Source organism: Zeugodacus cucurbitae, chromosome 2 (assembly GCF_028554725.1).
Source record: "Zeugodacus cucurbitae isolate PBARC_wt_2022May chromosome 2, idZeuCucr1.2, whole genome shotgun sequence".
In the NCBI taxonomy this organism is placed as follows: domain Eukaryota; kingdom Metazoa; phylum Arthropoda; class Insecta; order Diptera; family Tephritidae; genus Zeugodacus; species Zeugodacus cucurbitae.
In genome coordinates, this window is record NC_071667.1 from 37,361,729 (window position 1) to 37,378,070 (window position 16,342).

At 39.3% G+C, this 16,342-nt stretch overlaps 1 protein-coding gene across 1 annotated transcript in view; it reads right to left on the minus strand.

Annotated features, from left to right (window-relative positions):
* The window catches only part of LOC105219968 (alpha/beta hydrolase domain-containing protein 17B), a 48,510-nt gene that overhangs the window by 2,588 nt on the left and 29,580 nt on the right, over positions 1-16,342 (minus strand). The window lies entirely within an intron of this gene.

The window sequence follows — 16,342 nt, forward strand, 5'->3', positions numbered from 1 at the left end:
CGGACGGACAGACATCCGGATTTCAAATCTACTCGTCATCCTGATCACTTTGGTATATATGACTCTATATCTAACTCTTTTAGTTTTAGGTGTTACAAACAACCGTTATGTGAACAAAACTATAATACTCTCTTTAGCAACTTTTGTTGCGAGAGTATAATTAATTGAAATCAAAAAACTAAATTTGATATGTAATATGTATGTAATAATATGTAATAATTATATTGGACAATAATATTTTAAGATTGCTTGAAGTTATAACTAAGTCAGGATTTTACTGCCTGTTATTTATAATTATATTTTGCTTGAATTTATTTGTATCAGCTGATGGATGTATGTTTACACAATACAATACTACATGTGTGTCACTATGCTGGTATATGGTTTCTTGAGCTTTTATTGTGGTACACATCGTAGTACAGAAACCATATGTCTGTCTTAGGCATTATAAAATGAAAACTTCAGTACGAATGGTTTTCCCCACATGTGTGGGAAACAAAATAATGTAAACAGAAACAGCTGATTTCTGTCCAATTATATACGAATTGAATTGAAAAATTTAATTGAATTACTCTATAACGTAAGTTTTCAAATGCATTTCAATATTTGTTGTAAAATAGTTAATAATTTAACAATAATAATCTTGGGCTAAATGTGAAGTTTCTGAATTTTTATTGTGACTTCGTGGATAAATTTGGTTTAAGATTGACCGGATATCAGTCAACCTATTCGATTCTGATTTGGTTTTTATACAAATAATAAGGTTATATCGCCTTTACTCGGTCGCCAGAACCTCGGTTGCTAACCATACAGAGAGTGCCGCGCATAGATGAGGCTGATAATTGGATGACAGGGGATATATATTCGCTTTTCGATTCCATATCCCACCCCTCCCCCCCCTAAGTTGTAATCGTATGCAATAAATGTCTCAACAAAGTTAGCTTCATTTACTTTATACAAACAAGAAAAAATAAACATCTTAATATAGAAACTTCTGAATAACGCGGGCCATCAGCATGTTCACAATTTTCCTCTTTGTATAAAAATAACAACAAAAGTAAAATATCTTCCATTGCAACAAATTCAATTTCACAACTATCTATATTTCATTTCAATGTTTGAGCTTATACAGTAGAACTTTCATAACTCGAACTTCTATAACTAGAAGATCTCCATAACTCGAACTTTCGTATTGGCAATAGCGTTTAGAAATCAAATGTCATACAAATTTTCTTCCATAACTCAAACATCCTTAAATCGAAGTTCTTCATAACTCAAATTCTTGAATTGGTAATAGAAGTCAAATTTCATACAATTCTCCTTCCATAAATAAAATTTTGCGACCAGGGCATAATACAAAATTTAAAATTTTACTATAGAGGCACAATTTTAAAAGAGTCCCTCTATATCGTATGGAGGAGAACAAAAAAATTATATTCGGCCCTATTCCCGTTGTAGTTGTCGTTTTAATTGTATCGTCGTTTCGTTCCAAAATTGGTATTCTTGAAGTATATCGTAACGCTTAAGAAAAGTTATCGAAATTTTTCTACATATTTTATATAGTGTACTTTAAGGCGCTCTTTTCCCAAATGAAAATTTCTTTCTTATGTAACGAGACACATTTTTAAAGCAGTCTTTAATGGATTTTATGCTATTCTCTATTGACTCTAAACAACGTTATCACTGTAATTATTGTACTTACGTACAACAATGTTAGTCTTCCAAATTTATTTGATTTTTTAAAAGAAGTAGTGGTGGCATCCATCTGCGTCCTCCAAACTTTCTTCTAAAATATGTTATACTTCCAGCGTCTCATGCTCCTTGCTTCTGGCTAATCCGACTACTCTACCTAGTGGTCCAGCCAAAGGAGACATGGGTATCTGTTTATTAACTTCTCGTCTTGTTGGAGTATTATTTTTTTCTTCATTTTGAATTTTAAGACCTTTCATATCTTAAATATACTCTTAGATATAAAAATGCAATTTTATTAATGCCAACAATTTCCGACGCGAGATGGCGGTGGAATGGATTTAGTTTTTTTTAGAAAAAAAATATCTCTCCCAAAAAATCGAAATTTAAAGGATTTATCCCTTCTTTAAAGTCCTTGGCATATGCAGGATATTTTTCCATTTCAGAAATTAAAATTTCAAACTGTTTCCGATTTTGAATTTTCATCTTCACTTCAAATATTCCTTCAAACAACCGCGTCGTTTCTATGTCGCTCACAATTATAGCAACGGCAAAAAACGACTGTTTCTATGTCGTGTCTATAGTCGTTTCAAATTGGGGAATCTCAATTTATTTTCGATAAATGTCGTTAACGCCAACAGGAATGCCAAATAGACGTTCTTAAGTCGTTTTAAAACGATAACGACAACGGGAATAGGGGCGATTACTTTAATGGATTTCATAAATCATGTAACAAAGGTATGGGATAAGGATGTCAAGAACCAAACTATAGCAAAATGCAAACAGAATAAAATTACAGAAAACATGTTTTAATGTATTTAAATTAAACGTTATGCAAAGTAAATAATTAAAACTGTGTATAAATCTATATTTTACAGTTTTTTGAGAAGTGTATGTTTTAATGAAAATTTCTATAATTCGAAGACTTTCTAACTTGGGGGGATTATGGTGATTCGGAGTTAGAAAAGTTCCACTGTATTTTCAAATTAAGATACAATCTATCTGCTCTTCAGATATGGTCTCCAAATCCAATTCTCGATGCTTACTCGTTACGGGATTAGCCATTGCTATTTCGAATTATTTACTTTTTACATTTCTTTATAAAAAATGCAATACAACAAATTGTCATTGTCAATTTGTTTCAGGACAAAAAATTTTTTAAATTGACATTTTTTGGTAAAAAGTTCAGGAAACTTTCTGTGGTCAGCGACTATGTTGGATAATACCTAAGACAGACATATGGTTTCCATACTATAATATGTACTACAATAAAAGCTCTAGAAACCATGAACTAGCATACTGACACACATGTAGTATATTGTACTATGTTTACATTCATCAGCTGATACAAATAAATTCAAGCAAAATGTAATTATGAATAACAGGAAGGAAAATTGATCCTGACTTAGTTATAACTACAAGCAATCTTAAAATAATATTGTACATTATAATTATTACTTCTCAATATATTTTTCACATCATTTTTTTTTCAAATTTTGTTTTTTGATTTCAATTAATTTTGAATTTAATTTATTTTCTGTATGTCAAAATGTCAGAAAACATATGATTGTGGCAGAAGAGCTTAAAGAATTCGGTGTGTTCAATGCAATCCCTTGTAGTACATTTCACAACACCACAAAATTTCAATGGTTTCTAGAACTCTATTGTAGTACGGAACACCATTTGCTTTCAAACAAAATTCGGAAAACCGGTGATACACATATGGTTTCTGAAGCATACTGCAATGTATACTGCATGTCTGTCTCAGGTATAAAGCGACCGCGCTCATTTCGATTGAGTTGACCTCATGACCAAGCTTTGTATGATTACCGTTAAAAGTTTCGGGGAAACAAATGGTGGTGGGCTCTTTTCACATCAAAACGAATGCCGAACCACCTCAGACGCAGGGAGCATCAGCAAAGAATTCGGTGGATTTGTGAGCTATATAATTTTTTTTTATATAACTCCAACTTTACATAGACACCCCTCATGGGAATAGGCAACATGAAGAAAACGGAAATGTTATGAACAGTGAAACAAAGTGATCATGAAATAGATTACTTTAGTTAACAATATTTAAATAAATCATATTTGTTCACTAAAGTGATATTTACGTGACCTTAAAACAGAAAACTCTTATGAAAACACATTTGTATCATATTTAAATAAATATTTTTAAGTTTTCCTCAACTAAAAATAAATAAAAAATTGAGTGAATGATTAAAAAAAATGTGTGTTTGCGATGTTTTCCTCAAAAGTTTCTTTTATTGTGAAAATGATTATTGCTTTTATTGTACTTAACACTAATTAAGCACTAACCTTGACATCAACTCTTTGTTTTTGTTTTATTGTTTTGTACTACCGTTCAATTTGTTAGTTTTTCTTTCGTTGTTTGTTTTGTTCGCGTGTTTGTGGGTCCCGTAACGGAAAATTAAACCCGAAAAATCCAATTGTAAACGAATGACGTAATCTTGTATTCAATCATTCTTGGGTACAGATACAAATGGACATACCTTAAAAATTTTCAGCTATAGTTTTTTAAGAGGGAGTTAATTCTTCTTCTTCTTGACTGGCGTGGACACCGCTTACGCGGTTATAGCCGAGTCCACAACAGCGCGCCACGTATCCTTCCTTCTGGCAGTTTGGCGCCAATTGGTTATACCAAGCGAAGCCAGGTCCCTCTCCACCTGGTCCTTCCATCGGAGTGGAGGTCTCCCTCTTCCTCGGATTCCACCAGCGGGTACTGCATCCAATACTTTCAGAGCTGGAGCACTTTCATCCATTCGAACAACATGACCTAGCCAGCGTGGCCGCTGTCTTTTTATTCGCTAGACTATATCTATGTCGTCGAATAACACATACAGCTCATCGTTCCATCATCTGCGGTATTCGCCGTTGCCAATGTTTAAGGGACCATAAATCTTCCGCAAAACCTTTCTCTCGAAAATTCCTAGTGCCGTCTCATCGGATGTTGACATCGTCCACGCTTCTGCACCGTAAAGTAGGACGGGAATGATGAGAGACTTGTAGAGTTTGGTTTTTGTTCGTCGAGAGAGGACTTTACTTTTCAATTGCCTACATAGTCCATAGTAGCACCTGTTGGCAAGATCATTCAGCGTTGGATTTCCAGGCTGACATTGTTATTGCTGTTAATGCTGGTTCCCAGGTAGACGAAATTATCTACAACTTCAAAGTTATGACGGTCAACAGTGACGTGGTAGCCAAGACGCGAATGCGCTGACTGTTTGTTTGACGACAGGAGATATTTCGTCTTGTCCTCGTTCACCACCAGACCCATTCGCTTCGCTTCCTTATCCAGTCTGGAAAAAGCAGAACTAACGGCGCGGGTGTTGTTTTCAATGACATCGATATCATCGGCGTACGCCAGTAGCTGCACACTCTTATAGAAGATTGTACCTTCTCTATTTAGCTCTGCAGCTCGTATTATTTTCCCCAGCATCAGGTTAAAGAAATCACACGAAAGTGAGTCACCTTGTCTGAAACCTCTCTGGTATCGAACGGCTCGGAGAGGTCCTTTCCGATCCTGACGGAGCTTTTGTTGTTGCTCAACGTCAGCTTACATAGCCGTATTAGTTTTGCGGGGATACCAAATTCAGACATCGCGGCATAAAGGCAGCTCCTTTTCGTGCTGTCGAAAGCAGCTTTAAAGTCGACTAATAGATGGTGTGTGTCGATCCTCTTTTCACGGGTCTTCTCCAAAATTTGGCGCATGGTGAATATCTGGTCTGTTGTAGATTTTCCAGGTCTAAAGCCACACTGATAAGGTCCAATCAGTTTGTTGACGGTGGTGTTTAGTCTTTCACACAATACGCTCGACAGAACCTTATACGCGATGTTGAGGAGGCTTATCCCACGGTAATTGGCGTAAATTGTGGGGTCTCCCTTTTTGTGTATTGGGCAGAGTACACTGAGATTCCAATCGTCAGGTATGCTTTCTTCCGACCATATTCTGCAAAGAAGCTGATGCAAGCACCTTATCAGCTCTTCGCCGCCGTATTTGAATAGCTCGGCGGTAATCCATCGGCCCCCGCCGCCTTATTGTTCTTCAAGCGGGTAATTGCCATTCGAATTTCTTCACGATCGGACAATGGAACATCTGCTCCATCGTCGTCGATTGGGGAATCGGGTTCGCCATCTCCTGGTGTTGTACTTTCACTGCCATTCAGCAGGCTGGAGAAGTGTTCCCTCCACAAACTCAGTATACTCTGGTCATCAATAACTAGATAACCTCTGGGAGTGTGCTCCGGTCTTGAAACCTTCAGTTAGTCGCCGGATCTTTTCGTAAAATTTTCGAGCATTACCCCTGTCGGCCAGCTTGTCAAGCTCTTCATACTAACGCATTTCGGCCTCTTTCTTTTTTGTCTGCAAATGCGTCTCGCTTCCCTCTTCAGCTCTCGGTACCTTTCCCATCCCGCTCGTGTTGCGGTCGATCTCAACATTGCGAGGTAGGCAGTCTGTTTTCCTTCCACTGCGAGACGATAATCCTTTCTTCATAACTCAAATTCTTGAATTGGTAATAGAAGTCAAATTTCATACAATTCTCCTTCCATAAATAAAATTTTGCGACCAGGGCATAATACAAAATTTAAAATTTTACTATAGAGGCACAATTTTAAAAGAGTCCCTCTATATCGTATGGAGGAGAACAAAAAAATTATATTCGGCCCTATTCCCGTTGTAGTTGTCGTTTTAATTGTATCGTCGTTTCGTTCCAAAATTGGTATTCTTGAAGTATATCGTAACGCTTAAGAAAAGTTATCGAAATTTTTCTACATATTTTATATAGTGTACTTTAAGGCGCTCTTTTCCCAAATGAAAATTTCTTTCTTATGTAACGAGACACATTTTTAAAGCAGTCTTTAATGGATTTTATGCTATTCTCTATTGACTCTAAACAACGTTATCACTGTAATTATTGTACTTACGTACAACAATGTTAGTCTTCCAAATTTATTTGATTTTTTAAAAGAAGTAGTGGTGGCATCCATCTGCGTCCTCCAAACTTTCTTCTAAAATATGTTATACTTCCAGCGTCTCATGCTCCTTGCTTCTGGCTAATCCGACTACTCTACCTAGTGGTCCAGCCAAAGGAGACATGGGTATCTGTTTATTAACTTCTCGTCTTGTTGGAGTATTATTTTTTTCTTCATTTTGAATTTTAAGACCTTTCATATCTTAAATATACTCTTAGATATAAAAATGCAATTTTATTAATGCCAACAATTTCCGACGCGAGATGGCGGTGGAATGGATTTAGTTTTTTTTAGAAAAAAAATATCTCTCCCAAAAAATCGAAATTTAAAGGATTTATCCCTTCTTTAAAGTCCTTGGCATATGCAGGATATTTTTCCATTTCAGAAATTAAAATTTCAAACTGTTTCCGATTTTGAATTTTCATCTTCACTTCAAATATTCCTTCAAACAACCGCGTCGTTTCTATGTCGCTCACAATTATAGCAACGGCAAAAAACGACTGTTTCTATGTCGTGTCTATAGTCGTTTCAAATTGGGGAATCTCAATTTATTTTCGATAAATGTCGTTAACGCCAACAGGAATGCCAAATAGACGTTCTTAAGTCGTTTTAAAACGATAACGACAACGGGAATAGGGGCGATTACTTTAATGGATTTCATAAATCATGTAACAAAGGTATGGGATAAGGATGTCAAGAACCAAACTATAGCAAAATGCAAACAGAATAAAATTACAGAAAACATGTTTTAATGTATTTAAATTAAACGTTATGCAAAGTAAATAATTAAAACTGTGTATAAATCTATATTTTACAGTTTTTTGAGAAGTGTATGTTTTAATGAAAATTTCTATAATTCGAAGACTTTCTAACTTGGGGGGATTATGGTGATTCGGAGTTAGAAAAGTTCCACTGTATTTTCAAATTAAGATACAATCTATCTGCTCTTCAGATATGGTCTCCAAATCCAATTCTCGATGCTTACTCGTTACGGGATTAGCCATTGCTATTTCGAATTATTTACTTTTTACATTTCTTTATAAAAAATGCAATACAACAAATTGTCATTGTCAATTTGTTTCAGGACAAAAAATTTTTTAAATTGACATTTTTTGGTAAAAAGTTCAGGAAACTTTCTGTGGTCAGCGACTATGTTGGATAATACCTAAGACAGACATATGGTTTCCATACTATAATATGTACTACAATAAAAGCTCTAGAAACCATGAACTAGCATACTGACACACATGTAGTATATTGTACTATGTTTACATTCATCAGCTGATACAAATAAATTCAAGCAAAATGTAATTATGAATAACAGGAAGGAAAATTGATCCTGACTTAGTTATAACTACAAGCAATCTTAAAATAATATTGTACATTATAATTATTACTTCTCAATATATTTTTCACATCATTTTTTTTTCAAATTTTGTTTTTTGATTTCAATTAATTTTGAATTTAATTTATTTTCTGTATGTCAAAATGTCAGAAAACATATGATTGTGGCAGAAGAGCTTAAAGAATTCGGTGTGTTCAATGCAATCCCTTGTAGTACATTTCACAACACCACAAAATTTCAATGGTTTCTAGAACTCTATTGTAGTACGGAACACCATTTGCTTTCAAACAAAATTCGGAAAACCGGTGATACACATATGGTTTCTGAAGCATACTGCAATGTATACTGCATGTCTGTCTCAGGTATAAAGCGACCGCGCTCATTTCGATTGAGTTGACCTCATGACCAAGCTTTGTATGATTACCGTTAAAAGTTTCGGGGAAACAAATGGTGGTGGGCTCTTTTCACATCAAAACGAATGCCGAACCACCTCAGACGCAGGGAGCATCAGCAAAGAATTCGGTGGATTTGTGAGCTATATAATTTTTTTTTATATAACTCCAACTTTACATAGACACCCCTCATGGGAATAGGCAACATGAAGAAAACGGAAATGTTATGAACAGTGAAACAAAGTGATCATGAAATAGATTACTTTAGTTAACAATATTTAAATAAATCATATTTGTTCACTAAAGTGATATTTACGTGACCTTAAAACAGAAAACTCTTATGAAAACACATTTGTATCATATTTAAATAAATATTTTTAAGTTTTCCTCAACTAAAAATAAATAAAAAATTGAGTGAATGATTAAAAAAAATGTGTGTTTGCGATGTTTTCCTCAAAAGTTTCTTTTATTGTGAAAATGATTATTGCTTTTATTGTACTTAACACTAATTAAGCACTAACCTTGACATCAACTCTTTGTTTTTGTTTTATTGTTTTGTACTACCGTTCAATTTGTTAGTTTTTCTTTCGTTGTTTGTTTTGTTCGCGTGTTTGTGGGTCCCGTAACGGAAAATTAAACCCGAAAAATCCAATTGTAAACGAATGACGTAATCTTGTATTCAATCATTCTTGGGTACAGATACAAATGGACATACCTTAAAAATTTTCAGCTATAGTTTTTTAAGAGGGAGTTAATTCTTCTTCTTCTTGACTGGCGTGGACACCGCTTACGCGGTTATAGCCGAGTCCACAACAGCGCGCCACGTATCCTTCCTTCTGGCAGTTTGGCGCCAATTGGTTATACCAAGCGAAGCCAGGTCCCTCTCCACCTGGTCCTTCCATCGGAGTGGAGGTCTCCCTCTTCCTCGGATTCCACCAGCGGGTACTGCATCCAATACTTTCAGAGCTGGAGCACTTTCATCCATTCGAACAACATGACCTAGCCAGCGTGGCCGCTGTCTTTTTATTCGCTAGACTATATCTATGTCGTCGAATAACACATACAGCTCATCGTTCCATCATCTGCGGTATTCGCCGTTGCCAATGTTTAAGGGACCATAAATCTTCCGCAAAACCTTTCTCTCGAAAATTCCTAGTGCCGTCTCATCGGATGTTGACATCGTCCACGCTTCTGCACCGTAAAGTAGGACGGGAATGATGAGAGACTTGTAGAGTTTGGTTTTTGTTCGTCGAGAGAGGACTTTACTTTTCAATTGCCTACATAGTCCATAGTAGCACCTGTTGGCAAGATCATTCAGCGTTGGATTTCCAGGCTGACATTGTTATTGCTGTTAATGCTGGTTCCCAGGTAGACGAAATTATCTACAACTTCAAAGTTATGACGGTCAACAGTGACGTGGTAGCCAAGACGCGAATGCGCTGACTGTTTGTTTGACGACAGGAGATATTTCGTCTTGTCCTCGTTCACCACCAGACCCATTCGCTTCGCTTCCTTATCCAGTCTGGAAAAAGCAGAACTAACGGCGCGGGTGTTGTTTTCAATGACATCGATATCATCGGCGTACGCCAGTAGCTGCACACTCTTATAGAAGATTGTACCTTCTCTATTTAGCTCTGCAGCTCGTATTATTTTCCCCAGCATCAGGTTAAAGAAATCACACGAAAGTGAGTCACCTTGTCTGAAACCTCTCTGGTATCGAACGGCTCGGAGAGGTCCTTTCCGATCCTGACGGAGCTTTTGTTGTTGCTCAACGTCAGCTTACATAGCCGTATTAGTTTTGCGGGGATACCAAATTCAGACATCGCGGCATAAAGGCAGCTCCTTTTCGTGCTGTCGAAAGCAGCTTTAAAGTCGACTAATAGATGGTGTGTGTCGAACCTCTTTTCACGGGTCTTCTCCAAAATTTGGCGCATGGTGAATATCTGGTCTGTTGTAGATTTTCCAGGTCTAAAGCCACACTGATAAGGTCCAATCAGTTTGTTGACGGTGGGGTTTAGTCTTTCACACAATACGCTCGACAGAACCTTATACGCGATGTTGAGGAGGCTTATCCCACGGTAATTGGCGTAAATTGTGGGGTCTCCCTTTTTGTGTATTGGGCAGAGTACACTGAGATTCCAATCGTCAGGTATGCTTTCTTCCGACCATATTCTGCAAAGAAGCTGATGCAAGCACCTTATCAGCTCTTCGCCGCCGTATTTGAATAGCTCGGCGGTAATCCATCGGCCCCCGCCGCCTTATTGTTCTTCAAGCGGGTAATTGCCATTCGAATTTCTTCACGATCGGACAATGGAACATCTGCTCCATCGTCGTCGATTGGGGAATCGGGTTCGCCATCTCCTGGTGTTGTACTTTCACTGCCATTCAGCAGGCTGGAGAAGTGTTCCCTCCACAAACTCAGTATACTCTGGTCATCAATAACTAGATAACCTCTGGGAGTGTGCTCCGGTCTTGAAACCTTCAGTTAGTCGCCGGATCTTTTCGTAAAATTTTCGAGCATTACCCCTGTCGGCCAGCTTGTCAAGCTCTTCATACTAACGCATTTCGGCCTCTTTCTTTTTTGTCTGCAAATGCGTCTCGCTTCCCTCTTCAGCTCTCGGTACCTTTCCCATCCCGCTCGTGTTGCGGTCGATCTCAACATTGCGAGGTAGGCAGTCTGTTTTCCTTCCACTGCGAGACGATAATCCTCATCATACCAGCTGTTTTTTTGACTTCTCCGAAAGCCAATGGTTTCGCCATTATGCCATCCCACAGTTCCCTTATACCGAGATGCTGATGAGTGCTCTCAGAGAGCAGGAGTGCAAGTCGGCAGAAAATCGTTCGGCTATCGATTGTGATTGCAGCTTCTCGATGTCGAGCCTTCCTTGTGTTTTTTCAAGTGTGCGCTTTTCTACACAGAGGCGGGTGCGTATCTTAACACCCCCCCAATGAAAAGGAAGCAACAGCCTCGGATGAGAGACCCCAATTTTGATGACGACCACTGCAAAGAGGATGGGATCATGTGTAGAAGTTCACGTAAGTGAGGAAAGTTTTCGATTGTCATTCACTTGGGAGTGGCCAGAAACGATTCTCCTCCACATGATTCAAGCAGCTCACGACTTCCGGTTTTAGACCAAGTATCCTCTGGGTAGCTAACAAACATCCCTTTGAAGGCGAGCTAAAGTGAGAAGGCGAACCCGCTTCTGCGGTTGTGCGTAGGGTTTGCGACCCACCACATAAAAACGAAGTACCAATGAATAATCGAAAGCCTCGGATGAGACACCCCCCTTTCGATGACGACCCCTGCAAACGTTTTAAGGATAATGATTTAAGGGCATGCACCTGGAATGTCCGGACCCTTAATTGAGAAGGTGCCTCTGCCCAGCTGGTTGATGTCCTCACAGGACTCAAGGCTGACATCACCGCCATCCAAGAAGTGCGATGGACGGGACAAGGACGGAAGAAGATGGGTCCTTGTGACATCTACTACAGCGGCCATATAAAGGAGCGCAAATTTGGTGTTGGATTTGTAGTGGGGGAGAGACTCCGTCGCCGAGTCCTGGCATTCACCCCGGTAGATGAACGTCTAGCCACAATCCGCATAAAAGCGAGGTTCTTCAACATATCGCTTATTTGCGCCCACGCCCCAACGGAAGAGAAGGCGATGTGACCAAAGATGCTTTCTATGAGCGCCTAGAACGTACCTATGAGCGCAGCCCCCGCCAAGATGTCAAAGTCGTGCTTGGCGATTTTAATGCAAAGGTGGGTAAAGAAGGTGTCTTTGGCACAACAGTCGGAAAATTCAGCCTCCATGACGAAACATCGCCAAACGGCCTGAGGCTGATCGACTTCGCTGGGCCCCGAAATATGGTCGTGTGTAGTACCAGATTCCAGCATAAGAAAATACACCAAGCCACTTGGCTGTCTCCTGATCGAAACACGCATAACCAAATCGATCACGTTGTGATAGACGGAAGACATGTCTCCAGTGTTTCAGACGTACATACGCTCCGAGGACCAAATATAGACTCGGACCATTATCTGGTTGCAGCGAAAATACGCACCCGCCTCTGTGCAGCAAAGAACGCCCGTCAACAAACACAAGAAAGGTTCGACGTCGAAAAGCTGCAATAGCAACAGACAGCCACGAAATACTCTACTCGACTTGGACTCCTGCTCTCTGAGAGCACTCATCAGCATCTCGGTATAAGGGAACTGTAGAACGGCATCTCAAACTCACTGCGTAACGCTGCAGCCGAAACAATTGGATTTCGGCAACGACAAAAAACAAGCTGGTGCGATGAGGAATGCCGTCTCGCAGCGGAGAGAAAACATACTGCCTACCTTGCAACGTTGAAAACAACCACAACACGTGCGGGATGGGATAGATACCGAGAGCTGAAGAGGGAAGCGAGACGCATCTGCAGACAAAAAAAGAAAGAGGCCGAAATGCGTGAGTACGAAGAGCTTGAGAAGCTGGCAGACAGAGGTAATGCTCGAAAATTTTACGAAAAAATGAAGCGATTTAACGAAGGTTTCAAGACCGGCGCATCCTCATGTAGAGACCAAGATGGTAATCTGGTAACCGATGTCCAGGGCATACTGGGATAATGGAGGGAACACTTCTCCGACCTGCTGAATGGCAGTGAAATTACAACACCAGGTGATGGCGAACCCGATCCCCCAATCGATGACAATGGAACAGATGAAATCTCAATCTGCTCTGCCCCATCCATAAAAAGGGAGATCCCACAATCTGCGCCAATTACCGTGGGATAAGCCTCCTAACTATCGCATACAAGGTGTTATCGAGCGTACTGTGTGAAAGGCTAAAGCCCACCGTCAACAAACTGATTGGACCTTATCAGTGTGGCTTTAGACCTGGAAAATCGACAACTGACCAGATATTCGCCATGCGCCAAATCTTGGAGAAGACCCGTGAAAAGAGGAACGACACACACCACCTTTTTGTCGAGCTGCTGCTGCCTTTACGCCGCTATGTCTGAATTTGGTATGCCGGCAAAACTAATACGTCTGTGTAAGTTGACGTTGAGCAATACCAAAAGCTCCGTCATGATTGGGAAGGACCTCTCCGAGCCTTTCGATACCAAACGATGTTTCAGACAAGGTGACTCACTATCGTGCGACTTCTTTAACTTGATGCTGGAAAAAATTATAAGAGCTGCAGAGCTAAATAGAGAAGGTACAATCTTCCACAAGAGTGTACAGCTCCTGGTGTACGCCGATGATATTGATATCATCGGAAGCAACAACCGCGCCGATTGTTCTGCTTTTTCCCGCATGGATAAGGAGGCGATGCGAATGGATCTAGAGGTGAATGAAGACGAAATATCTCCTGTCATCAAGCAAACAGTCGGCGCATTCGCATCTTGGCTCCCACGTCACTGTTGACAGTCATAACTTCGAAGTCGTAGATAATTTCGTATACCTGGTAACCAGCATCAACAACACGAACAATGTCAGCCTCGAAATCCAGCGCAGAATCACTCTTACCAACAGGTGCTACTTTGGACTAAGTAGGCAATTGAACAGTAAAGTCCTCTCTCGACGAACCAAAATCACACTCTACAAGTCGCTTATCATTCCCGTCCTGCTTTGTGGTGCAGAAGCTTGGACGATGTCAACATAAGATGAGACGACACTAGGAGTTTCCGAGAGGAAAATTGTGCGCAAGATTTATGGTCCTCAGAACATTGGCAACGGCGAATACCGCAGACGATGGAACGATGACGAGGTCATGTTGTCCGAATGTACGAAAACAATCCAGCCCAGAGAGTGTTCGATGCAGTACCCGCCGGAGGAAGCCGAGGAAGGGGAAGGCCTCCACTCCGTTGGAGGGACCAGGTGGAGAGCGACCTGGTTACACTTGGAATCTCCAACTGGCGCCGAACTGCGAAGGAGAGAGAGAAGTGGCGCACTATCGTCGATTCGGCTATAACCGGCTAAACGGTTGCAACGCCAATCACATACATACTATGGTGAACCCGTGATTGTTCTAAGCATTTTAATTGGAATCTCTGAATTATGTCAATGTTGGTTGCACAGGTCGTTCCCCACAGTTGAATACCATACATACAAATCGGTTTTATTATTGCATTGCATAACTTTGTTGTCCAGGCTAAGTTTAGAATTTTTGTTTAAAAGCAAATTTCAATTGCTGCTCTTAATTTCATGCAAGGTATTTACTCGCTATATGTTTTCGCCACGTGAGCCAGGTGAATCCCAAGATAAGTTACTTTATTCGCTTGGGGAACTAGCACATTGTTTATTTTAACTGTCCGACACGTTTCTGATCTTAGCGAAAATGTAACATGTTTGAATTTTATCATTAATATTTATATGCCAGTTGGCTGGCCATTCTTCGACAAAAGTTAAGTGCTCTTCTAATACTCTTGATGCTCTGATAGGGAATTGTTTCGGCTTACTAGAGCTGTGTCATCCGCAAAAGTGGATGTCAATATGTTATTAGCTGTTGGAATGTCTGCAGTATATATTATGTACAGAGTTGGGCCTAATACACTGCCCTGAGGTACACCAGCCCTTATTGCCCTCGTTCTTCTGATATGAAATCTGCAACTTTAACTGTGAACTTCCTGTTTCTTAAATATGACTCCAAAGTTGTATACAATTCGTAAGGTAAAGTGGTTTTGATTTTCCATAAGAGGCCTTCATGCCAGACCTTTTCGAACGCCTGAGCTACATCTAGAAAAATAGCTGAACAGTACTCTCTGTGCTCGAATGCCTTCCTGATTTCGTTAGTAATTTTATTTACTTGCTCCATGCTTAGTACGAAACCGAATTGGTGAGTTGGTATTATATTATTCTCGTGGAGGAAAGGAGACATTTTTGATTGTAAAACTTTTTCGAATATTTTGGAAATACAGGGAAGAGACTTATTGGTCTGCAGGATGACGACTGTGTTAAGTCTCTCCCAGGTTTACCTATCATAATGATCTGCGACTTTTTCCACGAAATTCGCTTGAAAATGAGTGAAATTAGTGAATGAGTCCAAGAATTATAAATTGTTCGGTTACATTTGAACTTAGCCCATCTTTATTTATTTTAAGTTTACGTTCAATTGCGAAGAGCAAAACAGTTATTATTATTATTATTAACCCAAACGATTACCCTCCTCCCGCCCAACCGACGCGTGGGGCGCAGTCCGCATACGAGCGGAATTTGCCGAGTCTAGAAAGGCAAGAGATTTTTAAGCGTCCGGTTCTCAAACTGCTCAGCTACAGAAAGAAACATTTCAACAGCTGAGATTTAAAAATTTATAAAAACAAAAAGTTAAAAATTTCTGAATATTATTTATTAAGAGAAGACAAAATAGTTTTTTTGATGCTAAATATTGAGTCAGATGGATCAAATGTGCTGGAATGCGAATTAAAATCATGACATATTCGGCAAAATGGTTCATTTAACTCAAAATTTGTTATAGAAGATTTTAGAAATAATGGTCTAAACTGCCTGGATGAACGCAATGGGACATTAAACTTAATATCAGACAAAAGGAATGAACTACAAACTAAACCATTCAGAAGTTTTACTAGAAAAATTATACCTAGCATTTCTCTGCGACTAGTGAGTGTGGGAAGATTTATAAGTTTTAAACGACTAGTATACGGGGGAAGATTCAATCTTGAATCCCAATGTAAGTGGCCTAAAGCAAAAAGTAAAAATTGTTTTTGAACGGACTCAAGCTTATCAGAATGGGATTGATAGCTAGGATTCCATACCACAGAACCATACTCCAATATAGGCCTTACCAATGTTGTAAAAAGAATTTTAGTAATATACGGATCACTAAATTCTTTAGACCAACGTTTAACAAAGCTAAGAGCACCTTTAGCTTTTAAGACAATTGAATTTACATGAGAATTAAAATTTAGTTTAGGGTC